At 38.3% G+C, this 15,247-nt stretch overlaps 1 protein-coding gene across 17 annotated transcripts in view; it reads right to left on the bottom strand.

Annotated features, from left to right (window-relative positions):
• Positions 1–15,247, bottom strand: part of Tanc2 (tetratricopeptide repeat, ankyrin repeat and coiled-coil containing 2) — a 320,432-nt gene that overhangs the window by 170,307 nt on the left and 134,878 nt on the right. The gene's annotated exons all lie outside the window — the stretch shown is intronic.

The following is a 15,247-nucleotide window of genomic DNA, read 5'->3' as shown; positions in this document are numbered from 1 at the left end:
TAAACACTTGTGCAAATTCTCCTTTTATATTCTAAGGTAATTTCAACTTTGATGAGGTTTCAAAATAGTACAAAGAACCTTTTTTCCCCCTTAACCATATAAAACTTACAGATCTCTGCTCACCCCACCCCTCAAGGCTATGTGCACTTCCTGCAAACACATTTTCTTGATAACTCACAGGCCAGCACAGAAATCAGGATCCTAACCCTTCACATTACTATGACCTTAACCCCAGGCTGAAGCCACGCTTGAATCTAGGCTTGGTGGCACACTCTAGAGCAGAAGGAGCCATTTCAGGCTTACACAACTCAGTTATCAGTTCAATTTTAAAAATCTGAAACAGTTCTTTAGTGTTGGTAGTCATGATCTTGACTCTTATAAGGCATATAAGTCTACTTTTAGTACAATGTTTCTTAATTTACCTTCCAATTCAATCCAGGTTATGCATTTTTGGGCAGAAATATCAAAAAAGTATTGCCGTGTTGCTTGGATCACTTGGTTATGCCAATGTCTAACCAGGTTTTTCTATTTTAAAACTATTCTGTCCCACTTTGCATTTAATAAGTATTCTGATGGAAAAACTGAATTTACATAAAATGTTCCATTTCTTAGAATATTTTTGTGGTGAAAAATCTGGAATTTCCTTTAGACTGTATTTAGGTGCTATTTCATTGTCATTTACGGTGTTGTGTGGACACAGTCACTATCCACTTTTAGAACTTTTCATTGTCCCCATGAAATACAGTTCCACTAAACAGTGATGTTCTCTGTCCTCCCCCTTTCTCTACCCCCAGTGACTGTCATTCTGCCTGCTTCCTTGGTGTAGTTGACGATCCTAGGCACCTGTTTCAACAGATTCATACAGTAGTTTGATCTTTGGGGTCTGGTGTACACAATTAGCATAATGGGTTCAAAGTTCTTCATTCAGCAACATATATCAGAATGTCATTCCTTTTTAATGGAATAGTATTTCATCCATTCATTCATCCATTCATTGGCATCTGAGCAGTTGTTTCTAGCTTTTTGCTACTGTGAATAATTCTTATGAACAGTAGCGTATAAATAAATACTTGTCTAACTCTTATTCAATGAATGTTTGCTATTTTGAGTATTAATATTTCCTGTTAAATTAATTACTATCATTGTTCTCAAACAGTGACTTTTCTCCATTTACCCAACTATATCATTAATTCCTATCTTACACAATGGGTCATAATTAGTTATTGTCAGTATCTATTTAGTTCACACTCTCTTAGACTTAGCTAGGGTAAACGACGGCGCTTGGGGCCTTTTAACCTATTCTTGGCATGCTTTGGGCAGTTCTAGGCACACGACGTTTAAGACTCATTTAGGATTCTCTCAGTCCCAGCTATGGAGTTAGATGTCTCTTCAGAAGCTTTTTTCTTCTTAGAGATAAAAGGCATTTACATCAAGAGCTACACACTATAGGTTTGCCAACTGTTAGTGGAGTATCATTCCTTCCAGGACCTGCTCAGTAAGCAGTTCAGTCGTATTCATGTATACAAATATTTACAAAGCAGTATTTGTATATACATATGTCAACACACATACACTGCTTGGTGAGTTCTCTAAGTTCCAAGGGTTAGTCCAAAAGAAAAACTCTCTCCCTACAATATTTAAGAAATAGGCTTCTATTCTTAGTCTGTTCTCCCTGGATAACACAGCTCACTGCTCCTGTGGTGAGCCTGCACACAAACACTTTTCTATTGGTTGTTTTCCTACTCCAAGCTAAGGAGCCTCATCACCAGCACTTCCTCCTCCACCCAAGACTAAGATAGAATTCATATACTGTGGCTTTCAGTTTATTCATAAAGTTATACAACCATCACCACAACCATATTTTAGAATATCTTTACCATTTCAAAAGGAAACCCTGGCTCATTTCCCCCCCTGAAATTTAGTTCCTTAAAATTCCTGATCTTTGGCATTCCTTTAACTTTCTTGCTTAAAAAATGTCACATTTTCCCCATATGATTAGCTTTCTGGCATTTCAGTGGCTGCCAACTATAAAAACTGATCTTTTCCAACCTCTTCCACTGAGACATATTGAACAGAACTAGTGGTTTCCCCCTTAGACTACTCACTCTTGAGATTTTTTTAAAAAAAATCATTAAAAAAATGAGCCAGGGGGCTCACAATGATCCACTATACATGAGATATAGAAAACCTTTTAAGGAGATGTTTACATAAATCAGTTTTCTCAAGTTTTAAGTCCGATACAATATTTTAGAATGAATTTTGTATCTTTTTTACACAGCATTGATTAGCTATAGTGTCACATGGTTTGTCACTAAGACACAAAAGCTTTTTATAATTTATGATACTCAACATTACATATTTAAACACTTCAAATGCTAAGAAAAGAAAGACTTAGATTTTTACCATTCAGTTTCCCATTTACCTTAACTTCCCTCCTAAGGTCACAAGCTGGATCATCAGAGCAGGGATGCATGTATATTTTTGTATACTAGTACTAAATGTAAAGTTCTATTTGTGGAAAACTTCATAGAACACTCACTGAATTTATGCTAGATACTCTATTTTCCTTTCAATGGGTACCACAAATAAATCTCTTTGCAGCAGAAAAAAACAGGTACAATTATTCTTACACTATAAATATATGTTTTTGTAGTATTATACTTGCTTGTTTACTGAGTAAATGCAATTATAAAACTGCTCTTCTTCAGCTCACCATCAATCCCTTTTCTCTGTTGTACATTAACCTTATTCCCATTTTTTTTATTACAAATTCTTGGTGTCTAGATATTTAAGAGGCCCACTTCATTTTCTCCTAAAAAACTATAATTACCAAATATCAAATATTTTCTATAGATACATTTTAATACTAGGTTTTACAAGAATTTACAAAACATGTAAGAGAAGTGGAAACTAAAGGATTACTATTTGATCTGTATATCTGATGGGTATGGAGGTGTGTGTGTGCATACAGTTGCACATATGTATGTGTGCACACATCATGTGTGAGTGTGTGTGGAGGCCAGAGATCAACCTTGGGTGTAATTTTTCAGAAGCCACTCACCTCTTTGAGACCAGGTCTCTCACTGGGATCTGTGGCAACCTGACTACAGTAAACTGGCTGGTCAATGAGCTTCAGGAATCTGCCTGTCTCTGCCTTTCCAATGCTGAATGATGTGTGTCCTCTCATGCTAGCAACTGAATTCCAGTGATCATGCTAGCTTGGTAAGCACTTTCCTGACATCGTTCCAGTCCTCCCAAGTGACTTGCTTTTTATAAGTTAGAGCCACCCAGGAGTGCCCTCATTTACATTTCTGAGTATAATATATCATTTACATGTACCGCATTTCTTTTCACATTCACACTCTGAAACACAATTGAGTTGTCTCCAGTGTTCTGGTTTGAATGCTCATATACAGGATACGTATAAACGAACTTCCATTTCTTTATGATAAGGATTTGATTGTAACTTAAAAAACTTTATGATGAATTTGGACTATGATTAAAGAAGGAGGCTGGCAGATTGTTAGACATCCATGTGAGATGGTTTTACACAAAACACATTATGTGGTATTCATACCCCATGTTATTTGTTTGTTTGTTTGTTTGTTTGTTTTTCTGAGACAGGGTTTCTCTATGTAACAGCTCTGGCTGTCCTGTCACAGAAATCCACCTGCCTCTGCCTCCTGAGTGCTGGAATTAAAGTTGCAAACCCCACCATACCCAGATTCCTAGTATTCAATAAAATGGTTTTAATTCACAGCTCTGGGGATTTGCTTCTAGAACACTGGGTAAAGAATGCATCACAAATAAAGACTAACATATTCCTTTATAGACTTTGAGGTATTTATTGTTTTTCCATCTCATTAGTGAGGGATTGTGTCAAAATGATTAGAGGTTATATCTTTTATTTAACACAGTTGGGTAACTATAACATTTTAAAGAGAGCATAGAGTTTTGGCCATAACATTAAGAAATCATGGTTCTAAATCCCTATAAATCCCTTTAGAGATAACCCAAGGGTTAAAGAAGTCTAAATTTTATATGGAAATGGAAAGATCTAGGGATAGTGTAGAAAGTCTGAGAAAAGAATTACAGCTTATGAAGACAATATGGAGCTAAAATAATTAAGATACAGTAAGACTGGCATGAGCACATATTTTAAAAGACCAAAGGAACATTTAAAAAGTCACAGTTTGAGCTATACACATGTGGTTATCTTATTCAGGACAAAAGCACCATCACAGTGTTTCAAACAAAATGATGATACCTTCTATAACTGATGACAGATTAATTTGATATCCATATAGAAAAATGAATCCTCCTTCTAAACAAAAATAATTCCATATGGACTATAGATGCTCTGATGGAATTCTTTTTTTTTTTTTTTTGACAGGATGCTGTTTTGAGACAAGATTTCTCTGTGTATCCCCGGGTGTTCTGGTTTTTGTAGACCAGGCTGACCTAGACCCTCCTGTCTATGTCTCCTGAGTGCTGAGATTACAGGCATGTGCCAACACTGCCCAGTTTCTTCTAGATATTCTTCCTTGTCAATAGATTAGACAGAAAAACACTGAATTAGTAAAGAACGTGGTAGGTCGTCTGTGACGGCATTTTAGGAGACAGAGTATGCAGACTCTGACCTAGTAAAACATATGTAGGCATTAGTAACAAATTATAAAAGGTGGCACATAGGTTAGGTGGAAAAGTAGGTCAGTGGGGCCTGTATCTTTCCATGCCTCTTTCCCGAATTTTTTCTACTTTTTGGCTGCTATGATGTGAACAGTTCTACTACAAACCACTATGCATTGATGGAATGACATTTCCAAAATTATGAGCAAAAGCAAATTCTTCCTATCTTAAGTTGCATTTCCTTGGCATATACCCAAAAGATGTTCCAACATATGACAAGGACACATGCTCCACTATGTTCATAGCCAGAAGCTGGAAAGAACCCAGATAAGTTTCAACAGAGGAATGGATACAGAAAATGTGGTACATTTACACATTGGAGTACTACTCAGCTATTAAAAACAATGACTTTATGAAATTCATAGGCAAATGGATGGAACTAGAAAATATCATCCTGAGTGAGGTAACCCAGTCACAAAAGAACACACATGATATGAACTCATTGACAAGTGGATATTAGCCCAAAGGCTTGGAATACCCAAGATACAATTCACAGACCACATGAAGCTAAAGAAGAAGGAAGACCAAAATGTGGATGTTTCAGTTCTTCTTAGAAGAGGGGACAAAATACTCAAGGGAGGAAATATGAAGACAAAGTATGGAGCAGAGACTGAAGGAAAGGCCATCCAGAGACTGCCCCACCTGGGGATCCAGCCCATATACATATAGCCACCAAACCTAGACAATATTGTTGATGCCAAGAAGTGCATGCTGACAGGAGCCTGATATAGCTGTCTCCTGAGAGGCTCTGCCAGAGCCTGACAAATACAGAGGTGGATGCTCACAGCCAACCACTGAACTGAGAACTGGGTCCCCAATGGAGGAGTTAGAGAAAGGATTGAAGGAGCTGAAGGGATTTGCAACCCCATAGGAAGAACAACAATACCAACCAACCAGAGCTCCCAGGGTCTAGACCATCATCCAAAGACTACACATAGACAGACCATGGCTCCAGCTGCATATGTAGCAGAGGATGGCCTTATTGGACACTGATGGGAGAAGCCCTTGGTCCTGCCAAGGCTCAATCCCCCAGTGTCGGGGAATGTTAGGATGGGAGGTAGGAAGGGATGGTTGGATGGGTGTGGGAGCACCCTCATAGAAGAAGATGGGATTTATGGACGGGAAACCAGGAAAGGGAATAACATATAAAATATAAATATAATAAAAAATATCTAATAAAAATACATTACAGGTTTTACTATAGAGTTCAGGCAATGTGAATGGGTTAATTATATCTTTGCAAATTTCTACGTTTAATTTACAACCCCTAGTATTACAGAGTGTAAAGTATTCGGAGATTCTTCAATACATCAAGTTAAAATAAGGTAAGAATGGAGTCTTATTCTAACTTGAGTGTTGGTCTCATTATAAAACAAAAGAGATCAGAACTTGCAGGCAGGTCACCTATGTGAGAACACAGAGAATGGGGGCTGTGAATGGAAGTGAAACAGGGACATGGCCAAGTCCCAGACGAACCTTTGGAGGAAAGAAACACATTGCTTGTACTTCATGTTGAACATCAGTTTCCATTCAAGACTTCTTAAAAAATAAATAAACTTTGTATGTGAATCCAAAACAAAGTTGCATTTTGCAATCTGTGGCAGCAGACTTCATTGAAGTCCCTACAAAGGTTATCCCAGATTCCCCTCCCTAGACCATTATCTTTAGCTTCCAGAGTTAATAGAACCTATCCTTAGGGGAGATGTCACAAGTATTTTATATCCTGCTGACTACTATGCTATCTTCATCAGAGACCACATTAGATTGTAGGCCTTTTAACTACAGAACCCACCCTCATAGTCATTTGTACTTTGTTTCTAAGTAGTCACACCTTAAGCTCTATTGTGCACCTGGAATTGGAATGACTGCTGCCTGGAAACTTTCCCCAAGCTGTACAGTGTTTTAAATGTGCTGACAGTGAGCCACCAGGTATTAGACTACTGGAGTCTAATCAGGGTGATGAAGTCGATCTGAGCTGGGCTTTCACGTTCATCTCATTGTGGATCACTGCCTGCACAGACACCTGCAGGGCCCCTCATGTGTGCTCATGTATGTAGGTACTTGTGGAATCCAGAGGGCTTTGACTTCCCGGGAAATGAGTTACAGATGTTTGGAAGTTTCCCGATGAGGGTACTGGGAACTGACCTGGGCTCTCTGCAGGTGCAGTAAGTGTTCTTAACTTCTGAGTCACCTCTCTGGACCCCAAAATGCCTTAATACACAAAAAGCATTAATAACAAAAAGAAGATCTGACAAAGTAAAATTTAATAATAAGATACAGATAAAGGGGGAAGGGGAAGCTACAGAGTGGCTAAAGATGACTGCAGTTTGGCAGCACATATACCACAACTGGAATGACACACAAATTCATGAAGTATTCCATATTTTAAAATAACATCCAAATTAAAGAAAGACAGCTGCAAGCCATATAACAGAGCCTGTATCCAGAAAATAAATCCCTATGCCCCAAATCAATGAGAAAACCTAACAAAAATAAAAACAATGGTTTTCACATGCCTGCTATAATGCACCTCTCATTACACAAATAAATATAATTTAAAATTCATAACATTCTAGAAACCTGTACTTTAGTATCTTATTAGCAAAAATTTCAAAAAGTAACATGGAACAGGCAGTCACAGGTTCATATAGACAAAATCTGAAATACAGTAATAGAAACATGTTACATAGTATTAAGAACACATTTATATAAAACTAAAAAGACAGAGAAATAAAAGGTGTTGGGCATGGTAAGGCCATGAGGCAGCGTGAGCAAAGTGTCTGAATACAAACGTACAGAATGAATAAAGTTCTGTATCTCAAGTCATGTGGCACCTGTATGCACTTCCTAAGTTTTCAGGAAAAAGAATTACATTCAGACATTTTTCAGTATTTATATTGTATCTTAATTTAAAAAACACAACAGTGAATTAAGGATAAATGACACTGATTTTCAGAGTAAAAGAAAGTTTTATTTTGGAAGAAAGGAGTAGAACTTTTGACAAAGGAAGTTTCAAATTTGTTATTTAACTTTTTCAAATGAAGGATATTAATTAAACATCAACAAGTTTAATACCTTAAAAGTCTAGATCTTCTGTTTAAAGGTTTTGTATTAAAGACTTAAAGGAAATTATATACAAAATGTATTGATTAAAATAGACCATCAGAGTGCTCAGAAATAACTCTCATTTGGTGAAGTTTGGATGAGCTTTTGAGAGATACATTTAAATCACGGCACTATCTGAAACTTTTCCAGTTGTATTCTGGATCTTACTATCTCTCCTAACTTTGGGGAAACTTGATATAAAAGGTGATTCTTCCTTTCTCAAACTAAAAATAAGTGTTTTTTCAAAGCATAATGTTATTGTGCAATGTGTGGCGTTTACCCTTCTATTACCAAAATGCTGACTTCTTTATCCCACACCTGGTTTCAGGCCAGACACAGCATTGTAATGCTTTAGTTAAGAATCATCTCTCTCAAGTTTGTGTAAACAATGTTCACCATTTATTCTATCTTGTCATTAAAAGCTGGAAAAGCCAATAACTAGGCAACAAAGAGAATAGGGCAGGACTTCTGTCAGCCAGGGGAGGAAGAGAAAAACGAGGAAGAGAGTATTCACAGTGAGGAAGGTCTCTGGGGGACATCATAGGAGAATGTACCCAAAGCCCAGAGAGCCGGAACAATACAAAACTGCAGCTACCTCAGGGATTTAGGCTGGGAGGTAGCCAGACTAGATTAGAGGATTAGAAGAGAATCATAATGCCTAGTTATTGTGCTTTTAAGTTTCAAATAGATTTTGGTTTCTCTGTGCCATTATTGGAGAAATAGCTAGGATAAAAAAAACAGCGGCTATATTAACTTATTACATATATTTATGATAAGTGTTTTTAGATAAATCTTTCCCACTAGGTATCGAACACATTCGATACTCTTCCAATGTTACTGAGCCCTCTTTTCAGACGTTTCTGGTTATTACAGTAAGTGACAGTATCAGGGTAGAGAGAGGCCAAGGTATATGAGAACTACTTTACAAATCAACAGCAGTCCTAAAATGCACAGAGAAAAAAGTGAACAAAATTATCTCGGGAGAATGGAGGGAAGAAGATGGAAAGAGATTTAGTAGAGACCATATACAGAGGTTAAGGTTTGGGGCCACCCACCCTTCACAAATTTTTAACCCAGAACTGCTCCTGTCTAAAGGAAATGCAGGGACAAAGAGTGGAGCAGAGACTGAAGAAAAGGCTATCCAGAGACAGCCCTACATGAGGATCCACCCCATATGCAGCCACCAAACCAGACGCTTGATGATGCCAAGAAGTCCTGGCTGATAGGAGCCTGATATAGATGTCTCCTGAGAGGCTCTGCCAGCCTGCCCAATACAGATGTGGATGTTTGCAGCCAACCATTGGAGTGAGAACAGGAAGCCCAATGGAGGAGTTAGATGGACTGAAGTTGCTGAAGGGATTTGCAACCCCATAGGAAGAATAACAATATCAACCAACCAGACTCCCCCAGAGCTCCCAGGGACTAAACCACCAACCAAAGGGTACACATGAGGGGTCCATGCATATGTAGCAGAGGATAGCCTTTGTCTGGCATCGATGGGAAGGGAAATGATAGGGTCGTGGGGCAGGAGTGGGTGGGTGGGTGGGGGAGCACCCTCGTGGAGGCAGGGGGAGGGAGAGTGGAATGGGAATTTTCGGAGGGGAAAACATTTAAAATGTAAATAAACAAAATAACCAATTAAAAAAGGGTGTATCTGAAATTAAGAGTTTGATTTTTAACAGCAGACTTAAGGAAAATAAGCAGAATAATTTTCAGATTTAAATTCTGCTTGTATTATTGTAGTATTAACAGCATTAACCCTAATTTTTAATAAACTACTACAATCTGATAAATTCCTATGTGTATAAAATATATTAAATCATTTAATCTTCATAATATTTTCTTCCTCAGGTAGAAAAATCTGCAAAGATGAAGTTCTTGGTTGCTCAGGGCTCAGAATCAGTTAAATAACTGTTAATATTTTAAATACAGGCTGCCTCGTTTAATAGTCCATTTTATTATTATGTTAAAATATGTGGGTTTTTTTTAAATGAATATGTGATTAGAACTGTTTGGTGGTTTGAAATAGGGTGTTTTTATGTAGCCCAGGCTAACCTCCAAGCCTTATCAACCCCGTTTCAGCTTTTCAGGTGATGGGCCACGAGCGCAGAGTTACACCTGCTCCTGTTCCTATGTGTTTTCCTTTTTCACACAATGCACTAGAATTATCTGATGATAGACAGTGTAGAAAAATACTTAATAATTTAAAAACACTATTTTTACTGAGAACTTCTGATGTCCAGCACTGGGTTAGGTATTAGACATACACGTATGAAAATATGGGCACAGTTCCTATAACCAAGAAATTCACTTCTATGGGAGAAATAAAATACAATTTAATTAAGTCACAGCAAACTAAACTCTGTGATAAATATAGCACAGGCAAAACTCAGCTACTGCAAAAGAAGCTGGTGACTCTTCCACAAGACATTTTATGAGCTTTCCTTTTGAAAATACCAATTCTGTACTTAGCAGGTTTACATCACCTGCAGGAAGTACCTTCTGCTTTAAGTGGCCAATACCCGGCGAGAAAATCATGGTTACTGTCCCAAAAGCAAATACCTAATGACAACGATTTAAATCTCTACTCTGTACTTCTAACATGGTGTCTGCATACAGATATTGAAGCATTATGTCCCTAGTTTTCTTTTTAATTCTCAGAATTCTCCTAGCATTTTTAATGCTAGGTTATTTATATAATCCATTCACTGCAAACTATAATTTCTCATCTATTTAAATATGACAGCTTGTTGTGTTAATATTAAATGAATTTATGTGTTCTAACAGAGGTAGAAAAAGGTGATTTTTTTTGGTAGTTGTATTTATTTTTTGTAGATTGTGTGTGTGTGTGTGTGTAATAAGTTAATACATATGTTAGAAACACAATCTATCCTATTTATTATTAATATTATTATTAATTTACTTTATATCCTGACCACAGATTCCCTTCTTTCCTCTCCTCCCAGTCCCTCCCTCTCTTCTCCTCTTCTACCATCCACCCCTCCGTTCTTCTCAGAAAAGGGGAGGCCTCCTGTGGATATCAGTCAGCCTTGACATGTCTTCTTCTACTGAGGCTAGATAAGGCAGCTCAGTTAGTAGAAAGGAATCCGAAGACAGACAGTGTAGTCAGAGACAGCCCCTGCTCCCCATTTAGGAGCCCACATGAAGACCCAGCTGTACAACTGTTACACATGTGCAGAGGGCATAGGTCTGGCCCATGCATGCTCTCTGTTGGCAGTCCAGTCTCTATGGTCCCTATGGGCCCAGGTTAGTTGAATCTGTAGGTTTTCTTGTGGTGTCCTATAACCTCCTGGCTCCTTCTCATTTCTTAGTTCTCAAATGATTACCTTAAGTTTTCTTTTTCAGAATACTAGAAAGTGAGTAACTCCCAGTACGTGTTGTGTTCTTGCAAAAATAGCTCCTGATTACACGAAGCACTGTTCACCAGGGATCAAAAATGAAAGCCGCGGCCTCCAGTGTCTCCTCAATCACAGAGCAGATGGCATCAAGGCAGCCACCCCCCCCCCCCATTCAGTTTCCTTGGTCATAATTAAAGATGAGGCAGAGGAATGAACGGAGGAAGAGTGAAGATACTGATGACTGGGGATACATTGAAGGACATAGTCTAAATTTAAACTGTTCTAAAAGAGCTTCTTGGGCTCGGGCACATGACTTTGCTTGGATAATGGGATTATTATGAACTTGTGCCTGTGTAGTTGGACGCTTCCTGTGTTCTTGAAATTTGCCAAGAAACAAGTGGTTTTTTTGATTGATGCATTTCAACTTCAATCTCAAAATAAATCTAGATGCCAATCTAACTGAAACCCTAAAGCTATCTAGCCAATCCCTAGTCTAGACAAAAGCCGTTTGACCAGCACCTCAGGAGTTAGATTATGTATGACGAATACTTAGAAATGTTAATATAAACAGAATAAAAAATCTTTTTCTGTCCTTTGATTACTAAAAATCTTTCAGTAAAATCCCAATGTACAAATTCTAGAAAAATGCGTAAGTGTGTCAAGGTAATGACAAGCCTGAATGGAAAAGTACTAATATTCCACTTTTACTGTCCTGGAGCCTAGCATATAGTATATGACTTATTTGTGTCAGTTATACTAAGAATCTTGTGATATGAAAGAAAAAGGTCTATTTTAATATTGATTTTATTAATAACTTGTTTTTGAAGCACATTTCAGTATGTAAGCCAGGCTAGCCCCAAATGAACACACTATATGACCCAGATGAGTTTCAAATTTGTAACACGCTTGCCTTAGCCTCCTGAGGACTGGAATTATAGGAGTATATCAGACTTTTAAAAATATTCATTATTTATTGGGGGAGGGGGTATAAGTGAATGTTAGAACACTACACAGCTAGCAAGTAGAAGAATCAGAAATTAAACTCAGAACACAGTTGGGAACTTAGCTCAGCATAGCCCTTGGTTTAATCCCCAGTACTTGTGTCTCCTGCCAAAAACAAAAACATGCTAAATCCAGATCAAACTCTAACACCTGAGTTCTTATTCACTAATACATGTGGCCCAAGAACAGGACATTAATGTGACATGTACTCCTCAGCCAGATGTAAGGTCTGCTAGCTTTAGCACCATCTCACCACTGATACCATTCTGAATAATCTCATCTTCCCTGAAGGCTACCAATATCATAGTTTGGTGTTTTCTCCAAAATACACTTTTTCTATATACTCATATTTATATGAATATACAATTTAAAAATTTCAGAAATGTCATGTTACATCTAATGTTGCTATGTCAGGAAACTGAGACACAGATGCATTACTCAATGTTCTTGAGCCTATGACTAGTGAGGGGGAAATCAGAATTAGAATACACTGACACTGTTTAACTAAAAATGACTGTAACCCGTTTGTCTCCCCAAACCTTAAATATTTCTGATTATTTATAAAATTCTTAAAAGTTGTATACCACACTTCAGAGTTACCACTGTAATACAGTAATTAACATATCTGAGCATTTGGTGTGAGCCAACCGTTCTGGTAAATGCTTTATGTATATTAATTTGTTTTAAAACGATTATCTCTATTTTTATAGATGAAAAAACTGAGACTTAGAGAAAGGTTAAGTGACTTGTTCAAAAACCAGAGATAAACCATAAACAGAAAAGCAATAAAGTCTTACTTTGGAGAATTGTTCTATTGAAATGATAACTTGGTTACCTCATTTCATAAAAACAAATTACAACTCTGTCACATATTAAAATAGAAAATTCAAGCCAGGAGTGGGTGGTGCTTGCCTTTGATCCCAGCATTTTGGAGGTAGAGGGTGGCAGATCTGAGTCCAAGGCCAGGGACATGTAGGGACTGATTTACAAGTGAGTTCCAGGATAGCCAGGGTTACACATGGAATACTATTCAGCTATCAAAAACAAAAACATCATGAATTTTGCAGACAAATGGATGGGACTTGAATATCATCCTGAGTGAGGTAACCCAGTCCCCAAAGGACATACATGGTATGTACTCACTTATAATTTTATGAGATAGCCAGATGGCCATGAGAATGAATGGAAATCTGCAACTGATGGGGGTAGGGACGTGGGGGACATCTCCAGGGTGTGACAGAGACCTGGGATAAGGGAGGCACCCAAGAATAAATGGGGGTGACCTTAGCTGTGACTCACAGCATTGGGGATATGCAAGCTGAAGAGGTCACCTTCTGTAACCAGACAGGAACCCCAATGGAGCCATAGTGACACTCACAACCCACTCACAAAACTTTTGATCCAAATTCATCCTATCTACAAGAAACGCAAGGGTAGGGACAGAACAGAGACTGAGGTATGGCCAGCCAATAAGTGGCCCAACTTGAGACCCATCCCACGAGTAAGCACCAATCCCTGACACTATTAATTACTACTCTGTTATTCTTACAGGCAAGATTCTAGCATGCCTGTCCTCTGAGAAGCTCTATCCAGCAGCTGATTCAGATAAGTGTAGATACGCACAGCTAAACAGTGGATAGAACTTGGGTACTCTTAGGAAAGACTAGGGGGAGGTGTTACGGCCCCAAAGGGGCAGGAACTCTATAGGAAGGCCAAGAGTCAACTAACCCAGACTCTTCGGGCTCTTAGAGACTGAGCCACCAACCAAAGAGCATACATGAGCTGGACCTATGCTTCTCCACATATATGTAGCAGATTTACAGCTTGATCTTTATGTGGGTCCTGAAGAGCTGAAGTGGCACTATCCAAAAAGCTGACGTCTGTCCATGGGATATGGTCTTCTAGTTAGGCTGCCTTGTCTGCCTTAGCAAGAGAGGATGCGCCTAGCCTCACAGAGACTTGAGTGCCAGGGTGGGAGGGACACCTGGGGGCATCTCATCCTCTCAGAGGAGAAGGGAGGTAGGGGGAAGGATTGTGGGAGGGGTTGATTGGGAAGGGGTCAGTGAGCAGGATGTAAAGTAAACAAACAAACAAAACAAAAATTCTACTTCTTAATGTATGAATAATACAGTATGCATATGATAACTGGGTAGGAGGGCAATGTGTTTCTGGACTATATGATGACTACTACATGAACTGAGCAATAAATCCTGCATATGGACACTACACAAATCACTCATACTCCCTAAGTCTTAGTTTGCCCACTATGAAGCATTTATCGAACACACTTGTCTGAGCATTCCTCACTCTGGTGGTTTAGTTACAGGAATACTATAAACTGTGTCCATGGCTGCAAAGGTAGAATCAAAGTATACTATTTACTTACATGCCCCTATATTTGTGCATGACAAATTTAATTTGCAAAGTTGTAAGACTTAGATACTCGAGGGCGATCTAGATTGAGCATTGATCTATTAGACAGACAGACAGACAGACAGACAGACAGACATCCTGGATCAACAGCTCTACCATCAAGTCATTTCCTTAGACTGTAGACTCAACATTGACTTAGTCTGGCTTGTTCCAAAATTCCCTTTCACATATAGAACAATACAGAAAATATACAGGTATAGAGATATCAGGCACAGGTGGAAAATATTTATGTCATTTTTTCGGACACAAAGAATTTATTCCTCTGGCTTCAAATGTAAAGAAACACTGACAATTATTCCCAAGAGGTCAAGAGCATACCTACCCCCCCGACTTTCAGCACTGTTTACCATACCATTTGTAAGCAGTCTACAACAGACCCCACACCAACTGCCTCTTAAAGGATGACACATCTACCAACAGCTTTGCCACCAATTTGTTAAGAAATGCAAATATTCAATCTACTTCAGACCCATTGAATCAGAAATTATAGGGGTGGGCCCAAGCAATCTATATTTGGGCACGATCTGGTAATTCTGAAATGTGTCAGGATATAAGAAAAAGTGCTCTGACCTTTAGTTTCAACTGTTGCTTCCATGAGAAATGGTTCCCTAAATTTGCAGTCTTACTAGTTAAAACAGTAAGACAAGAACTGTATAATT

This window comes from Rattus norvegicus, chromosome 10 (genome assembly GCF_036323735.1).
Source record: "Rattus norvegicus strain BN/NHsdMcwi chromosome 10, GRCr8, whole genome shotgun sequence".
Lineage (NCBI taxonomy): Eukaryota > Metazoa > Chordata > Mammalia > Rodentia > Muridae > Rattus > Rattus norvegicus.
Note: the sequence above shows the minus strand (reverse complement) of the source record. Positions and strands in the feature narration are given on the sequence as shown.